Source organism: Abrus precatorius, unplaced genomic scaffold (assembly GCF_003935025.1).
Source record: "Abrus precatorius isolate BTA unplaced genomic scaffold, Abrus_2018 Scaffold5, whole genome shotgun sequence".
Taxonomy (NCBI): Eukaryota; Viridiplantae; Streptophyta; class Magnoliopsida; order Fabales; family Fabaceae; genus Abrus; species Abrus precatorius.
The window spans coordinates 14,966,933-14,987,229 of record NW_020874395.1 but is presented as its reverse complement, the minus strand read 5'-3'; the positions used below and the strand labels follow the sequence as shown (position 1 = coordinate 14,987,229).

At 25.2% G+C, this 20,297-nt stretch overlaps 1 pseudogene; it reads right to left on the bottom strand.

Moving 5' to 3' along the window:
- Window positions 1-324: 324 nt before the first annotated feature.
- On the bottom strand, window positions 325-971 carry LOC113866762 (annotated as a pseudogene).
- Window positions 972-20,297: the final 19,326 nt, after the last annotated feature.

Here is a 20,297-nt window from a genome sequence, read left to right as displayed (position 1 = left end):
CAGTTGCTTCTAATGTTGGGCATAGGTTCACAGTGGGTCAATAATCAGTGCACAGAAATAGCGTTAAGAAAAAAAAAACTTAAAATAAGGAATACACTAGAATCCCTATATATAGAGGCAAAGATAATTAAACACTCGACATTAAAGTTCTCATAAAACACAACACATTAAGCAGCCATTTGTATCAAGTTGTCGAAACATGAAGGTGAGATCTCGTGTCAAATATACAATTTATTAATTGCATTGCGCGCAATCATAATTCACAGTTTGTGTTTTGTAATTGTACATCATATATGCATGGAGTGATAAATATATAATATAAAACTATCTATTTCTGCAGCAAAAAATTGTCATTCAGATGCAACTGGATTGTGACAAATGCAGAAGCAAGGCCCTCAAGATTGCTGCTCAGGAAATAGGTGCACCACACACACACATAGAATATATATTTAAGAAATTGTTAATTTTAATCTTTAAAATTGAGTCTAAATAACTAATAGTGACAAGATTTCATTAAACAATTTTTTTTATTATACTTGATATTTTTAATGTAATAACAAATTTATTTTAATAAAAATTTATTGCTGATAAATATTTAAATCTGACTCTAAAGTTGAAGTTACTATAAGAGGCTAACATATACAGTAATGGAGCTAATGGTTCTTAATTATTAATTAGCTTGTGATGGTGTATGAAACATGGAAGCATGCATGCAGGTGTGACTTCAGTGGCATTGGAAGGGGAAAGTAAAGACAAATTGGTGGTGAGTGGAGATGTGGATGCAGTGTGCTTGGCTAGGGTGCTTAGGAAGAAGTTTCGGTGTGTGACCCTTTTGAGTGTGCAAGAACTGAAGAAAAAGGATGAAAAAAAATTAAAATTTGAAGACAAGGAAGTGTGTTATTATTATCCTCCGTACTGTCCTCCACCTTGTGTTCCTTCTACCTATTGCCAACCCGTTGTTTATGATCCATATGGTAGTAATTGCTCTGTTATGTGATGATTACACACCATGAAATCAAAGAGATCGATCGAAGACTTTCAAATTTGGTGCCTTTTATTGTTATCTATGTAATTTTATTACCCAATGTACTTCTATTTTCTCACTTTAATTTAGTTCTACCCATTAATGAAAATGTTCAAAGTTGCTACTTGCGGTCAACTCCAGTTTTCAACCCGTTGTATAGTCAATGAAAAAATAAACGGACAAATTGATTACTCACTATATATAATTACATACATTTCCATCATTTTATTAGTTATAATTCTTTGCTATTTAAACTTCATTTAGGTATTGTTTGGTTCATGGAATTGCGCTTAAAAAATAATTAAATTTTGAAATGGAAATGAGGCTATGGAATTATAAGAATTTAATTTGTGTATATTAGAAATGTAATTCGAATTGAGTCCAACTCCATGGGAAAAACAACATTAAATAATTTGATACTTTAGACTTAATTACAATCCTATTTGTGTTTCCTGTGAGATGATGCTTGCTGAGTACCTCAATTAAAGAGTCCAATGAATCAAAAAATACGAACACAATTATTTTCTTGTTAATCAGGAGATTTTGTCATGAAAGGGATGCTATTATTTAGTTGTAATTAGTTCCTAAGCTACTCTTAAAAGTACTTGGTATGGAATAATTGATTGATTCTATGGAGAAATTGTTAGAATAGAGATTAGGCAAAATTTTTGTTAAGAAATATTGTAAATAAAAGTTTGAATAGAAAGTGGTAAAGGGTGCATTTGATTAATTAGGCTGTTAATTAAATGCATATATAAGTCATCTAACATAGTTTCATATTAAACATCCAAAAATTAAGGGTTTTTTTTTTCTATTATGTTCCTTACCCGTGTGCCATCTTTAGCTTCTTGAATTATGGCACTAGACTATTAATTTATGGATTGCCCTGTTTTTGCTGGTTACAGTGGGCAATGCATATTGATTTGTGGTCGTTTTAGTTGGTTCTTTAGTCTTGAATCACACACTTGGGTTGAAATTTTCATTCAAGGTTCTACTTTAGAAAAAAGCTATTTTCAGTGTTCATTAATGGATGACTAATTCAATTCCCACCATCATTGTTGAAACCTGCCCCATCTCAACCGGGCAGAGTTGATCTCTTTTGAATATGATAGCCAAGACGATTAGCTGTAGGTCAATATATATACAACATTTATTTTCCAATGGATTTTACCTGACATATGAGTTATGATCATTGAACAACTTTTATTCTCATCACATGTAAATTATTAGGCTTAATTAAGTTTTTAACCTTTAAAAATGTAATTTTTTTTATTTAGCTGTTTATGTTTATCTTTTTTAATGAGTTCTTAGTAAACAATTTTTTATTTAGTTCGATACTTCAATTCAAGTTGCGTGTTTATAGTAAAATGATTTTTCTACTCTTAATATTTCATGACTTGATCAATCAAAATATGATTGGATGTTATATGCAATTGGAAATTTGATTGTGGATATGTGATTAGGGTATGCTAAAAGTTCAACGAACAGATGTTAAAATACATGTGATATCGTGTGAATAGTCCTTAAAATCTATGTTATATGCAATGCTTATTGCCAATTAGATTAATTAAAGGAATTAGTTGACCTAATATATGGGAGTAAAGGATTACCAATCGAGGAATCAGATCATAATTATCATTTGCAAATTGGTACTTGATACGCAATTCTGAGGATGACATTGATTTCACTTTCTCTATGATACTTGTACACTTGCAAAATTGGTAACAGCATACCTTAGAAATAGGGGTTGTGTGTTTGTCCCAGCATGATCTTCTGACATAAATTAATTAAGTAATTAATCTCTTTTAAAAAACTAAGTATTTTGAATTAGTTGTCCATATCTTTATTTTAATGTGCGATTGAAATAGCCGAAAAGAGTAAGTTAATTATATATTTAATTAATTATTATGATAATTGATTATATAAAACAAGTTTTATGTTCAGTATGTTTGATAAAAGTTGATTTTAAAATAATTTTCTGTGTTTAGATTATGTACAATAATTACCTTTTTTTTAGGTTTTATCTTAAATATTTTTATTTATATTAAATAAATTAGTTTCTATGTAAAAAAGTTAATCAAAGATTATAAGTCAATTTTTAAAAATTATTCAAACAGAAAATAACAATATGCTTTCCAGTTTGTTTTTTTTACATCATCAATAAAAATAATATCATTTAAACATACTTATAGTTTTCCTTTCAATTTTTTTAAAAATAATAACAAATATTATCTCATTAAATAAAATTGATTATATGAATTACATAATAATCACACACACACACACACACACACACACACACATATATATATATATATATATATATATATAATTTTAAACAAACTTGAATATTTTTATATTAAATTAATAAATTTTAAATTTTACCTAAATTTACATACAGATATTTTCCTTTTAATTTTAACTTTGGTGATCGATTTGTGGTAAAAAAAAAAGGAAAATTGGTAATAGGATTGAAGGTTAGGGGGCATGTACAAACAATTATAACCATAATTGTTAAATTTCACTACTTAAACATTCTGTTTCCTTAATATTGAGTAAAATTTGTTATACTCATTTATTAAAAATATTAAAAAGTAGAGTGATACTTACCTTAATTATTTTTAATAACTAAAAGATTCTATATTATGTGTGTTGGGGGAAGGGGTTTGATCACCTTTAATTTTATTTTATTTTTGGTAAAATGGGCTCATAGGCTAACAGCCCAACAAAGCAGGACAACAACACCTAAGCCCAAGATAAGTCCACAAAAACCATATAACCAAGTTTAACGAACTTCAAATTCTTTTAAGATGAAAATATTTGTAAAATACGAAAGTAAAAACTATAAACTTTGTCAATCTCAATTTTGAAAAGTAAATTTAAGCATTCAAAAGTTAAGTAACAGAATATAATACATTTATTATTATAAAACCTTACTATCATCAATTGCTTAAACTGAATTTTAAAAATAATAAATATTTTTAAAAATAATATTAATTTTAGTTTTAAAAGTATAATTGAAGACTAATTTCTTGACTCAACAACTTTTTCTTCAAATTAAAAAGTCTATTTCTTTAAAAATTTATAATTGAAACAAATATTAATCTCTAAAACTAGCCACTTGATTTATTAAAGATGCAATTTCTTTAATTCAATATTTTTAAGAACAGAGAGAATTTTAGGAGATAAAACTGCTAACTGTCATAAACTTTTTAGATATAATATTTTTGCAACATCTATAACTTTAGAAAATATTTTGGTGTTAATAACACTGATTTCAGTATTATCACATTCTGTATGTTACATTATTCTAATCTTTTAGCGTTGATGATATTATCGGTTAATAATACTAAAAATATTTTTTTTAATTTTTATTTCAAACTTTCCTAAAATTTATGATTAAAATAAAATAAATCTAAATAAATAAAGTTAATACAAATTAATTGATAAATTTAACTTAATCTAAAGCATAATAAACAATTAAAAACTAGTAATTTATATAATAAATATTCTTATAATAATATAAAATCATTAATTCTCTTTTTTATTATATTTAATAAAGTGTCTTGTATAACACTTATCAACTATCGCATAATATTTGCATATAAAATTTGAAATTATAATTACATTAAATATACATCTTAATAATATTTAATAATTCAAAATTAATTTCAATAAAATCTAAAATAAACATACAGAAAGTCGTTTTTAAAATTAGTTTAAATTGAAAATTTTAAAAATATTCTTATAAAAAAATATTTATCCGCAAAAGTTAAATTATGGACAATAGTCTGATAATTTATAAAGGAAAAGGTATAAACTTAATTATTCTAACAATATCCATAATACAATCGTTCTAAAATACTTTTCTTTAAATTAAATAGGCAAATTTATTATAATTAAAAAAATTATTTTTACTTGTTTTAAAACAAATTAAAATAAAATTTAAACAATTGAGAATTTAGTTTTAAAATGAAAATTAATACTAGAGCAGAAAATTGATGAGAATTTATATTTTACTAAATGATGAAGTAGAATTCTGTGTAGTTCTTTCTTTCCTTTTTACTTGGGGCAAGGATGAAACTAGGGACTTAGTCATGAATCTTTAGAAGTGGCATGCCTATGTCTTCTCAACATGACCGGGTCTTTTTCTATAGTTTCGTTTTCCTACGTTAGATTTTACAGTTTTAGCTATATATTAAGCTTTGCGTTAGTTTACGCTTTAGATCATTGTTGGATTATTATTGTTGAAGATTCATGATTTTAAATATTTCTTTAGCATCAGAATTCAGCGGGTCAAAATGATGAGTTATTTTTTAATTTCTGAGCTAATGGTGTCATTTATTCTGCACGCAATTTCTTGTAAAGTTCGAATAAATTTAAGACTGAGTCAATGGATTTTCATGACATTAATTATAAATTTTGGTGTAATAGTTTGATTTCACCACTCACTCGAAGATGACTTCTTTCTTCTATATCTGTGTCCTTTCTTATTCTGTTAATAGTCGTCTTTACACAGCTGCCTCCTTAATGCAGGTTTGTCCACTCACGTTGTCATTGAAACATACAAAAATGTCCATAAACATGTTCTAATTGCATATATAACGTTTATTTAATATGTTTTTTCAATAGTGACTTAAATAATAAATTCGATAAAATTCATTAAAATAATCTAAAATAACTTATAAAAGTCACAGTTGTTTGTATAAACTTTTCCAAATAAACTTATAATATTAAAATGTGACATGTTAATTAAGAATATTGTGAAAACAATCCTTCATAGAATTATTTATATTCATATATGAAGCCATCGACTTATGAAGAAGCCTGGTCGACCTCATGGACTGAGGAATCTGCCAATAATTGTATTGATGAATTGTGGGTCTATGCATGTCGATAACACCATTGCAACTCTCACTTGAGTCACTACTCATATTATAAAATGTTTTAGAGGTTCTGTTGGCCATAAACAAAATCTTTAAAAACTAAGCTTTTCTCCAAAGTCAAATTGTGCCTACAAGTAGTCTTGTAGAGTTCTTCCCCTTGTCCATTTTGAAGATTGTCTCCCCTCTAATTAATATAATTCAATACATTATTTAATTATCAACCAACATAAGTTTAAGCTTCATGATTCACAAAGCCATTGTGTAGGCCACAGCTACAGGACTTGAATTTTAGATAAACACTTGAGAATCAAGTGTAACTGTACCCTTGCTTTATTTTTTCTTGTTTAGCTCTTAATTAATTAGATTTCTCTCTAGAAATGTTAGCAACAATGTTCAGATTTTAGCTCTTTCAAGATGAAATATTGTTTAAAAGAATTTATTCACTTATAATTTAAATTCAAATATATTATGTAATCAAAATTAACTATAAACCAACACTAGCTAACTAGATTTTTCAATTTTTTTATTTACATTATTGATCTTAATTTGAGCTAAATTCCCAAGTTAATATATTCCTTTTAACAATCTATATTTGACTTTTATTTTAAATAGGCGTTGACATGTTTTAGTATCATGATTACGTGTTGCTACGCGGTTATGTCCTTTATTTTTGGATTTTACTTCTAGACCATTATTTAAAGATTTTTCTAGTCACTAAAATGGACCAATAATGTCAAGATTGGGATTATAAAATATAAATTCTCTTATCGACTATCGCAACAATATTTTCATATAAAAAATTGAGTTAGATTTACTTTAAATATACATCTTAAATATAGAAAGTCATTTTTAAAATTTGTTTAAATTGAAAAGGTTTAGGAAAACTCTTATTAAAAAAATAGTCTGTAAAAGCTAAATTATGTACAAAAGTCTGATAATTTATAAATGAAAAGGTATAAACTTAAATATTCCCACTTATCCATAATAGAATCATTCTTAATTTATCATGTGCTTTACAATAAATTAAAATAAAATTAAAAAATGTGAGAATTTAGTTTTAAAATGAAAAATAATATTATAGCGGAGTTGATGAGAATTTATGTTATGATAAAATATGAAGTAGAATTATCTGCAGTTCTTCCTTTTCTTTTTATATCAGAGGGTGAAACTAGAGACTTAGTCATGAATCTATAGAAGTGGCATGCCTATGTCTTCTCAACATGACCGGGTCTTTTCTATATTTTTGTTTTCCTACGTTAGTAGTTTCCCCTTTAGTTCATTGTTGGATTATTATTATTATTATTGAAGATTCATGATTTAAAATATTTCTTTAGGCATCAGAATTCAGCAAGTCAAATTGACGAGCCTTTTTTTTTTTTAATAATTTCTTAGCTAATACAGACTAATATAAGTAAGTCATATGGTGTCATTTTCTACGCGCAATTTCTTGCAAAGTTTGAATGAATTTAAGATTGAGTCAATGAGTTTTCATGACATTAATTATAAATTTTAGTGACTATAAAACTGGGTTGGTGTAATAACTTGATTTCACCACACACTCGAAGATGGCTCGCACAAGCCTTTCTTCTATATCTGCGCCCTTTCTTTTTCTGGTAGTAATCGTCATTTCTATGTTTACACAGCTCCCTTCAGTTAATGCAGGTTTGTCCAGATATGTCGTGATTGAAACATGTTCATTTTCATAAATTATATCAATAAATGTCGAAATAAGCTGAAAAGACTTCACAGGATCATAGATTTTTTCATAAATTTTTTAAACAGACTTAGAGTATTGAAATATCACAGAATTTACTCAAAACAATCCTCGTAGAATTCTGCATATTCATGATTACTATTACATATAAGTGTTAAAACTTGAATATATATGTAAAAGTAAACTATGTCGAATCTTGGAACATAAAAATGTTGAATAGCATGTTGTGGTTTTAATTAATTTGCAGATATGAAGATGAGGAAATTGGGTAGGATGCCAAGTCCACCTCCATCACCCCTTCTTGGGACTCCATATTCACCTGGTCGATCCGGGTCATCCAGGCCATGGCCGCAAAATTTTGATATTATGAGATCCCTTTCTTATAAGTTGTATACATTTGTATTATGGACCATAAGCTTAATTCATTTGATTCTCATCATCTTCATTTCTACAACTTTACTACTGTGTTTGTTTTTCTGTATCAATAACGTTATTTGTTTGTCTAGGCTATCATTTACGCATGATTTGATAAATATTTAGCAACTTTAATGCAATTTATCAATCTTTGTTTCATTCTTCACACTTTAGGAGATATATAAATAGTTATCAAAATTTTATTACTAGTCGATATTATCATGTCTTAACTAGGAAATTTTAACTCTAAAGAAAATTATTGAGAAAGCGGAGATTTGAAGATAAAAATCAACATGTAAAACAAATCTATAAGTAATTATTTATTTGAAAAATTTTAACAAAGCTAAAAGAGAATAATGTTAAAATTCACGCCTTAATTAAAACGAGAGCACAAGAAGACGTATTTGCACTTTTAATTAATAAGAATTATTATATAGAAAAAAATAAAAGATATTTTTTGTGTGTGTTTAAATTAACTAATTGAATTGAGTAGAATTATTATCAACGAGGAATGTTTCTCCTCACATGTTTAAGAACTTGAAATGGTTAAGATAAAATAACTCAACACTAGTTGATTTAAGCAGTTAATGACATGTAAACGATAAATTTACTTGACTAGAAAAATTATAGCAATATATAACTTTAAAAAAATTAAAAATTTATAAGAATTGTTTTATTGACGGTCGATAGAACTACATAGTAAATTAATACAAATTCAGGCCGTTGGATTAATTACTTATCGGATTGGAAATATATTAAAGATTAAAAAAGTAATTAATCTATAATAGTTCATTTTGGATCAATCTTAAACCCCTATCATAAAACCTAAATAGAAAATGAATTTTTTAAATTCACCCAAAATAATATAAAATTCACATCTGACTAACTCGATATGAATCGATTATAATCTAATTAGTTCATTTTGTCGCCTTCGTTATTCTACAACAGTTCTCTTTAAATGCTAGGGTTTTTATTTATTAGGCTCAAATTAATTTTGGTTTCTTTTACACAATCCATCAAAAATTTTCTTGATCAAATTTGAGCAAATTTATTTAAATATAAAATATAAATTTGGATCAAATCTTAAACTCCTACCATAAAGCCTAAATAAAAAGCTAATTTTTTTTTTTAAATTCGCTCAAAATAGTCTAAAATCCAAAACAGACCAACTCGATATGAATCGATTAGTTCATTTTTAACCTTGTCATTCTACAATAGTCCTCTTTGAAACCAACTGCAAATTCACTAATCATGGTTCCCTTTCGTTTCTATTTTTAACAATGCATTGTACCTATGATATGAAAAAGAACGTTAGAAATATATTGAACAAAATTTATCAAAAATTACAAAGATATAGAAGAAAAATATTAATTTAGAAATAAAAAAAATTCACATAATTTTTATAGTTTTCAATAAATTTGAATCTATAATAAATAATTCAATTCATTAATTGCATGGTCACTACGTTAAAAAGAATATAAAAAAAGTTTCATTTTAAATTAAAGAACGTTTAGAATTATTCTATAATCTTATGTTATTTATTGTATTATATCTAAAAGAGGATTACACAATTGAAGCTATTTAAATTTATTGATACAAGACATTTCTGGCACAGTGAGTGCACCAATTCAGCCCTCAGGGAAGATGCAGTTCCGGTCCTTTTGAAAACCATGCAATTGAATCTTCTTCAACTTTGCTTGTTATACGTCGTCAAAACGACTGGGTCTTAGAACTTTTTTTTCATTTTCTTCGTATTAATTTTAATTTTAGTCTTATGATTACGTCTAGCTACGCGGTTTCCTCCTTTGATTCTTGGATTTTAATTTATTTTGAAAGGTCTTGTTCATTAAACATCTCACGGGTCACAAGAATTCACCAACAGGTCAAAGTAATAACTAGATTAATTAATTTTTTTTCTATTTATTTCGTTGAATGTTTGAAGAAAAATTAATAATTTTGAATTTTCTTCCTCCGAGACGTTATAAATTTTCCTTAATTTCTGAAGATTGGGATATTATTAAGTTTCAACATTGAAGAATGGCTCATATCTTCGCTCTCTCTTCAATGTCTCTAAATTTTCTCATTCTGATAATCTCCTTTACGTTGCTTCTCAAGTTAACCATTGGTACAGGTTTGTCTTTGCCATTGACATTATCGTACAAAAATACAATAAATAATATGCATGTTTTTAACTGGAGACATGTTTTCTCTACCAATAAAAAAAAACACTTATAAGTGACCCTTTCATATATTTTAGAATAATATATAATGTCAGGTCCCATATTAATTTTTAATGATTTAAATAACGAAATTCCTTGAGATATAAACATTATCACTTGTCAAAGTTTATAGATCATACATGTAATATTCAGTTTTTTTTAGATAAATACGTCAATTATCAACTGGGTTGTGTAATATGAAAAAGTAAACTGTTGTTAAACATCTGGATATATATATATATATATATATATATATATATATATATATATATATATAGAACTGTTGACAACATCTTGGCATATTAATTTGTAGATCTGAAGATGAGGAAACTGGGAGACTTGCCTGTTCCACCTTCTCCACCAATGCCAGACATAGCACCAGTTCCTTTACAATGAGGAATGGCACCATGGTCCAGAAAATTTCATGTTATTGTTGTTCCCTGAAGAACAACACCACATGCATTTCATGGTCCTCTAGCTTTGATAATTTTTAGGGTGTAAGTTATATATGTATAATTTGGAAATGGAAGTCATGATTAGGACAAAAAATTACAGAACATTAATTATTTGCTTGCGAATATGTTTCTGCATAATTAGATTCAAAGAATAAAGACTTCTTATTTTTTATTAGACAATTTTTTTACATGTATCTAAAGTTATATGAAAAGAAATTAATAAATAGTAAAAAAAAATAAACAAATTATAATATTTAATATAATCAATGCATTAAATTTAATGTTATTTTCAATAGAAACTTATTATACATAAATTTTTACTCCGTGATTTTTAACACACTTAAAAATTGTTTATTAAATTGTATGAATTTGAGTTCGGCCAGCATCCTAATTATAAAGTTTGACCTAATCCGTTTACTTATCTCGAGTTTCTTCTTCTGAATCTGACTTCACTAATTTAATTTAAAAGTCTAACCTAATTAAAGCTTGTTTAAGAATTTGTTTTTATTAAGATATGTTTAGGTAGTGTAAAATATTTAATACTACTTGAAGACCTATTTATAAAAAAATGACTACATTTTTTTTAAATTATAAAAATAAAGATTTATCTTTATATGTATTAATTGTTACAAAAAAAATTATATTATTTTTTATTGTGAAATTTGTGTTGTTAATTTCATCACTTTTACCCTATAAATGGATATATTTATTCAATTAATATTCTAATTACTTTTAGAATTAAGTATAATTTTATGATATATAACTACATTTTATCAATCTTGATAAATTGTGTATTTATTTCTTATAACTAAGATTATAATATAATTACACAAAATTTATATTGTAAACTAAATAAAAAAATTTATGAAAATAAATTTAAAAGCTAAATTATAAGAATTAAATTTATTTTCATAAATTAACCTTAAATTCTTTCAAATACCTTTTAAGGCCCGAAAACAAATTATCAAATCTATCATTTCAAATATACCAACAAATCTACTGACTTGAATAAGCCATCAGCCCTATTAACATAAGTATAATATTATAATTGTAAACATAAAAATATATATGATTGGAAATACCTAATTTGATTTTAAAATCTTTTATTTTTTAAATTTAATTTGATTTTGTTTTATGTTAATTTTTACCTTTTGGAGCAATTTAATTCTTTCCACAAAATCTGAACATAATTTTTATTTTTGCTTACTCATTTAATTTATTTTTACTTTATTTCTTAATTTGTTTCAAGTTATTTATTTTCTTCTTTTGTAATCCTTTTAATAAAAAATTTTCAATTCAGTCCCTCTAATAAATATATTAACTTTGCAAAAGTCATATCATTCCTATTTCCTGAATCACCTCCGTCTTGTAATTCTCAAACTCCAAAACAACAATCTCACTCATATTTGTTCTCATCTTTGCTGGTGTCATTCTAAATCACCATTGAACCAACATTTCTCAAACCAATATGAATTGCAACATTCAACATAAGACTCTTTTCTATGATAATTAAGCTATGTTTGCTGCGTAGAGCTAGAGAAGACAGATTATCCACTCTTGAAGCTACAATCGATGAAATTAGAATCAACTTGTTAAGATTAATTAGAAAAAAAATAATAAAAGTAGTGTTAAAATATAATAAATATTTATTATACTTTTTATATAATAAATGTTTTATTTAAAATATAAAATTTATCCTCTCTTTTTTTGCCTTCCAACGGGATCAGCTATATATCACCCCAACGACTGGGTCGAGTCCTACTTTTCTTTTCATTAATTTTAATTTTAGTCTTATGATTACGTATGGCTACGCAGTTTCCGCCTTTGATTGTTGGATTTTAATTTATTTTCCACGCCTCGTCATTCACTCATGAATAATTTTAAATCTTTCTATCTTTTATTTCTATAAATTCTTTTAATTGTTAAATATAAATATACATTTAGTTTATATTCTTAAGATAATAAATGTATATATTTTTATTGTTTAATGTTGATTGTATGAAGTAGTAAGAGAATTATTATAATAGCAAATAAAAATATATAACAAAGTTCTTCACCAAGAAGTCAAAGCAATAACAAGACTATTTTTTCATTAGTTAACACCTGTTACTTTATGCTAACATATATTAGTAATTCGTGCCATTTTCTACACGACATTTCATAGAATTTTCTAAGAAAAATAAGTAAATTTTCAGCCTCAGCGACACTATAAATTTCCATAATTTCTGAAGCAAGATTGGCATATTATTAAGTATCCTCATTGTGAGATGGCTCGTGTATTCTCTTCCTCTTCATTCTCTCTACATGTTCTCGTTCTGCTAATAATCGCCTTTACATTGCTTATGCAGTTAACTGTTGGTACAGGTTTGTCTTTTGTCTTCGAAATTAGTCTGCAAAAAGTGCAGAAAATAATATGCATGCATGTATTGAATATATAATCATGATCATTTATCAAAGTTTATAGACATACGAGTTATATTCAATTTTTCTGTAGAAAAATTAGTCCACCATCAAGTGGGTGTGTAATATAAAAATGGTATAAAGTATTGTTGAATCTAAATATATATACATATTATGAACTTCTGAGAACATGGGGCTGTTTTAATTTGCAGATCTAAAGATGAGAATACTGGGTAACATGCCAATTCGACCTCCACCACCAATTCGAAACCCACCACCAATTCCTCCACAATAATAGTGGAGACCATGGTCCACAAAATTTCATGTTTTTGGGTCGAGAAATGTATCCATATATGAAAGCTTCATAAGCATGCAAGAAGCAGAAACAACCCAAAGAACTGAGCCCAAAAGCTGAAGTGTCCACATGAAAAAGCTACAAGTCATTTTATGAATCAATAAAAGCAAAAAGGATTAACTCTTTTTATGTATGTGTATATTTTTCTTATATTATTATAATATGTCATATTCTTAGTGTATATTTACCATGACTGAATTAACAATTTAATTTTCATTGAATAATAACTATATTATTGAAAAAGAACACTTGGCCATTACTATTTTTTGTTTTGGTAGAGTTAAGGGCCCAAAATATAACATGGAATGGAAGTTGCTAAAAGTGCTTTTACAAGATGGATGGATCTTTATGCTTTCCACCATTGCCCACTGTATTCTGAAAAGATCTCCACTCTCTTTGCATGTGGCAGAAAAGCTGAAAAGATTTCTATTATAGTTCTGAAAAAATTATATAAAAAATAATAATTTTTTATCATGTTTCATAAGTTAAAATTAACTTATATTTTTATTTTTAAAATTTATTTTCATTTTTTCTTTAAAATTTAAAAATATAAATTTATAGAATTTTTTTTATAAAAAACTTATCTACAATTCTACCACACAGGATATATTATTGCCTTGTAAAAGTATGCAACTTTGAATGTATTAACTGAAACTCTCATGATCGATAGACAACGTCATACACTACTTTGCCACCTTTTGAGCTTGGAGCAAATTTTTAAAGATATGTAGCCTATCATTGTATTTGATTAAAAAACACTAAAAAAATAGATACAAAATTAATTTGTTGTGGAGACCTAAAAGTTGTTAAATTAGTTTATAAAATTAGTTGATAAAATATAAAATAACATGAAAATACATTCATATCATTTCTTATTTAATTCATAATTTGTAAAAAAAAAATTGAGGTAATTAAAGCCTTAGATTTTTTAGTTTATTTCTAACTCTCTTTTATAAAATCAATATTGGAATAGTTAAAATAATTAAACACTGTAACATTACATAAGAGTGTCATTAAATCATAGAGGACATGTATAGTAATTAATAAATGAAAATTTTCATCAAAGCGTTTTGGTAAATTAAAATAAAATTTAATAAAAAGTTGTAATAAATGTCCGTTTGAGTATTATAGGAATAAAAATCATAAACTAATGAAATAAGGTTATTTATTCAATATCTTTCTTTTATTGTAAAACAAACTTATACATTAGTAAAACAAAATAGTAGTTAAAATGGTTTGTTAAAACACCCTATAGCCATATTTGACCAGAAAAAAATGATAAGTTAATTGCTAAAAAAATAAAAATTAAACTACTGATTTTTAGCTTAAAAAGCTAATTGTTTAGCTAAAATCTGAATGTCGTTAAATTAACTTATTGAATTAATTTTTTTTAAATAGAATTAGCTATTAAAATGCCTGATAAATATCAAACAACCAAAGAACATGTTTATATTTTTTTAATTTTTACTTTGTGTAACAAAAATAACTTTTAGGTAAATATAATTTTAGGCTTTTTGGTTAATTTTGAATATTATTGTGAGGCCTACAATTTATTATTGAGTAATCTATAATATTTATACTTGTTAAATGTTAATTGAAGGATTATTTAGTATTGGAATAGATTTAGCTAAAGTTTTAAAAGAAAAGTGAACAGTGTCATGAACAGTACGTGTGAACAGTGCAAAATGTGTGAATAGTGTCGACGAATAATAATTTCAGTGTGAACAGTAACTCTGACATGAATAATAAGATAGTGTGGACAGTAACTCCGGCATAAACAATGCCAAAATTATTTTTTTTATAAATAGGGGTTCTTGCATGAAATTTTTACTTCTTCACACTTTTCAAAGGTTCTCAAAGGTTCCAAGGGCACATATCACGATTTTCTCTCATACTAAACCTTCCTAAACTTAGATTTCTCTCTAGATCTGTGATTATGCGTCTGTTCTAAGGGATTTGAAGTAAGTTTCTCTAAGTTTGAAGTTAGATTCACTGTTCGTTTCTCTTCTCCTTCTCTTTTTCATAGAAGTTCATGGTATTTTTAAGAGAGACTTCGTTCTAAAGCTAAATCTTCGATAAATCTTGTGTTAAAACAAGTAATATTTGGTAGATCTGATGTGAATCGTTATTTTAAGGTAAATGAAGTTTACTTTAACTATTAAACGATTTATGGAATGATTTGATACGCTATTATTATAAGATGTTTTGAGATGAATTTTATCAGATCTTTTGGATAAAAGCTATTTTCTAAGCTGTAACTGTTGTTAACTAATTTAAAATGCTGAGATTTGGATGAAATATTATGAGTTGTTTAGTTGAGCCGTTGAGAATATGGTTTTGTATGTATGTGTTGCATCATACTAAGATATATGTCTTGCATTATTATAGAGTCGAGTTACATGTTTCGGTGGGTAGATGTGTAACGATAGAGCATGCTGAGCTATTGATGAGTCACTAACTCATCTAAGAAATTAAAGATTTTTGACATATTTCATTGTATTTAAATCATAAGTTAATGCAATTAATTGAAAAATTCAATGAAATGTTGCAAGTACTGAAAAATTTATATAGATCGTTCATATTCTGATGTTGGCAATTGAATTTTTGAAGGAAATTAGACAAAAAGTGGCAATTAGACTAAAGAGCTAAATATGAGTGTTGTAGGACTGATTTGTGGAGACATGGATTCCTGATTGTGGGGACATGATGCTGATTGATGCATATAAAAGCGGAAAAAAAAAATCTGAAAAGGCGACATCTTTTATTTTTCCTTTTTAGAACATTCTGGAATGCAAATTTCTAGGTTTTCATACAGTTTTACGTAGAATAGGAGAACGAGGGAAAATTCCTTACATCTTGGTAGAAGGATTCTCATAGGAACTTTGATTTCCTTTTCATCTTCATAGAACAATAACTCTTTCATTTTATCATTTTACTGTAAGTTTTTCTATGACTATGAATTCTGTTGCTGCAATATATATTAGTTTTAATTCATTTCCTTTCATAATGTCTAGCTAAATTTCCTTGGGTTGAGTGAGGATGAACATATACCTTTACCTTTACAATGAACTAACATTGAATATAGCTCAACACACATGCTTTCTCTAACATATTAATTTTGAATTTAATGCTTTCTTGTTTTATGTGAATGATGTTGATGAAAAGGGGTTTATTACTGGAAAGTAATAAGCTTTTTTGGATAAGGATTAATTTGCTCATTATGAATTATCTAGGAATATAAATTTATGATGATGTGGTCAATGGGTTTAATTCTTAATGCTATATGTTTTTAGTTGTATCTAAGGAATTAAGACACTAATTTTATTTTAGAACCAATTACCAAGAAATTAGAGTTCGGTATTTTAAAAAATCTGATCATTAGAGAAGTTATGTTTTGAGTTATAAATATATTTGTATGCAAAGGAAAAGGAATAAGGGATTCCGAACTCAACCTGTCTTTTAATTGTGTTTAAACCTACTTCCAGTAATTAAGACATTTAAATTCTGCAATTATTCTAAATTTACTTTCTGTGGTTATTTTGTTTATTGCTCCAAGTTTAATTCTGCACTTTAATTTCATTTTTACAATTCTGCACTTGTTTAATTTTTGTGCTTATTATACATTGTTTTGGTGATCCAAATAGTGCCATTTTTGTGGGTTGATATTTAACATTAATCCCAAAGGACGATAATCTATTTTTGTTAATTCAACGATTTAGTGCACTTGCCAAAAAGTTTATCAGCTATGTTGTGTTGTACTGTCTGTATCTGGCTATCAGAATGCGTCGCTTCTGTACTAGCTTGTTTCCTTCTAGATTACTTAGAATGTGAAACTAGTTAGAATCATTTTCATGCTGAAAATGCATGGGGCTGTTGCTATGAATAGGGATAGAAACAGGCCAAGTCACCTGATAGGGGCCTATGGCCTGGCCTGACATTTTTAATAAACAAACAAAGCTTAAGTTTTTTTTAAGGTCTGTTTAAGTAAATAAGTCAGGCCTGAATTGTTTATAAAGCCTGTTAAACCTGACAGGTCGGCATATATATATAAAATTTAAAAATAGAGCTGTCAAAAGATATTTAAATAATAAAGTTATTTAATAATATATTTTTTATATTCTTAATTCTATTATTAAATTAATATATTATGTTATAATTCTTTTTATTTATAATTATAATAAATAGAAATTATATTCTATTAAAAAAAATTATTTTTATATTCTCTTTTTAAACACGATTACACTTTTTAAATAATAAATTTATTTAACAATAAATTATCATATTTGTTATATTTAAACAAGTTAAAGAATAGTTAAGTTTTTGAACAGAAATAAAACATAATCTAAACTAAACAAATTAAAATAATAAAATTATATTAATATATTTTTTATATTCTTCATTTTATTATTATTAATTTAATTATTTAATTATTATATTAATATATTATATTTAATTCTTTTTCTTTATAATAAATAGAAATTATTTAAATATAAATTATATTTTATTCAAAACTAAAATTTTATAAAAGAAATAATAGAAAAATAAAATAAAAAATATAATATATATATATATATATATATAATAGGACTATATAGTAATAATATAATTTTAAATAAATTATGTATAATAATATAAATTTTTTATAACTTACTACGTATTTTACCTTTATTGGTATAAATTTTTTTGATTAAAGTACCTATAAAAAAAAAAATTAGATATCAAGTCTATAACACACAGCCACACACCTAAATATAAATATGTCAAATTTTAAATAATTATTTTATATTATATTTGAAACTAAAAATATTTATACACGATTCCGTATGTTTAAAAAAATAAATTTATTTAATCATAAATTATTACATTTGTTACATTTAAATAACCTGAAGAATATCTAAGTCTTTGAAAAGAAATAAGATAGAGTTAAAACTAAACGAATTAAAATTTAAAGATAAATATTAATATTCTATTAATATATTTTTTATATTTTAATTTTATTATTATTAATATTTAATTATTATATTAATATATTATGTTATAATTCTTTTTATTTATAATAAATAGAAATTGTTTAAATATAAATTATATTTTATTTGAAAGTAAAAATTTATTAAAAAAATGATTACAAAATAAAATAAAAACTTATTATAATATATATATATATATATATATATATATAATCAGACTTTGTAGCAAATAATATAAATAATATAATTATTAAATAAATTATATAATAATATATATTTTTGTAATTTGCACGTATTTTAATTAAATTATTAGTTAATTTATCAATTTGTATATAATATATAAATATGTGTTTTAATTTATTGTATTTGTAATATTTTCTATATTACATTAATGTTATAGGGTAGTTAATTTTATGTTTATTTGTTAATTTAAAATAACAAATAAATGAAACAAATAAAATTAAATATTTTGTAATTATTTTTTTAATTTAATAATTTTTATTTTCATTATATATATATATATATATATTGTATTAAATTTAAATTTATTTATTTTTAGAATATAATAATTTTTTTAATTGATTCAACAAATTGTATGAATGTTATTTTTTGTAATCAATTTTATGTGTTTACTATAAATTTATTTGTTGAATATAAGATATTTTTAAACAAATAAAATATGTTTCTAAAATAAAACTAAAATTTTTAATATTTAAATAATTTTTAAAAAATAAATTGATAAAAATATAAATATAAATTTTATTAATATAAAATATTTATAAAATTATATAAATATTATTATAATTATTTAATAATTATTAATAACATAGATGAAAATTAGAAAAATATGTAAACTAATTTGATTATATATATATATATATTAATATTAAAAAAAAAAATTGTAACAGGTTTTGTTAACAGACTTCCGGTCAGGCCAAGCCTAAAATAAAGCTTTTAATAGGTAACATGTCACGCTCAGGCATAATAATTATGTTACAGACCGAGCCTATTTAGAGTAAAGTCTGACCTGACCTAACCTAACCTATTTCTATCCCTAGCTATGAGTAATATTTTGCTTTCTCTCTCTCTCTCTCTCTCTCTCTCTCTCTCTATATATATATATATATATATATATATATATATATATATAATTTTTTTTTGTAAACTTACCCTTGCATTTCTGTCTCTGCTGTTATGTGCGTGTGTACTACAATAATTATACGATGATATGTGAGCAAATGTAGTAGCTGTTGCATCACTTTCACATGCTGAGGGAGCCAGTGGAGAAGTGTTAAAAGATTGAAGTCAAGTAATTTTGCATTAAAGTCTTGAAACATCGTATAGAGGAAGTTATGTAGTATAATTTTGTGTATTTTGAGTATTATGAACTAAATGTAATATTATGTTATTCTGTTGAATATTTGTTGTAAGGAACTTTATTTATTTTGACTGAAAAGTGAATTTTATACTTATATTCTCCATTATTTATATATCTTAAATAAGTAAGTGGTGTAAAAATATTTTTCTCAATTTTTTATAAAAAGGTCGTGACAATTATTGTTTAAATATAAATATTTTATTAAAATTTAAAAAATGGTATAGAAATTAAAATAAATTATACGCATAAAAAATGAGGGCATATATAAGTTAACCAGATAAATTTGTTTATCAAATATTAAGTTTATAAATTAATTAAATAAAGTTATAAGAGACCCAATGTTTATAATAAAAATTCAGACTTCTTTGAAACCTTGTGCTAAACTCGATCAGGTCTAGAAATTAAATATATATTAACATTGTCATTTTCCATTGGGAAATTTCATTGAAAATCTCAAATTAAAGTAAGAACGAGTCCATATCCAT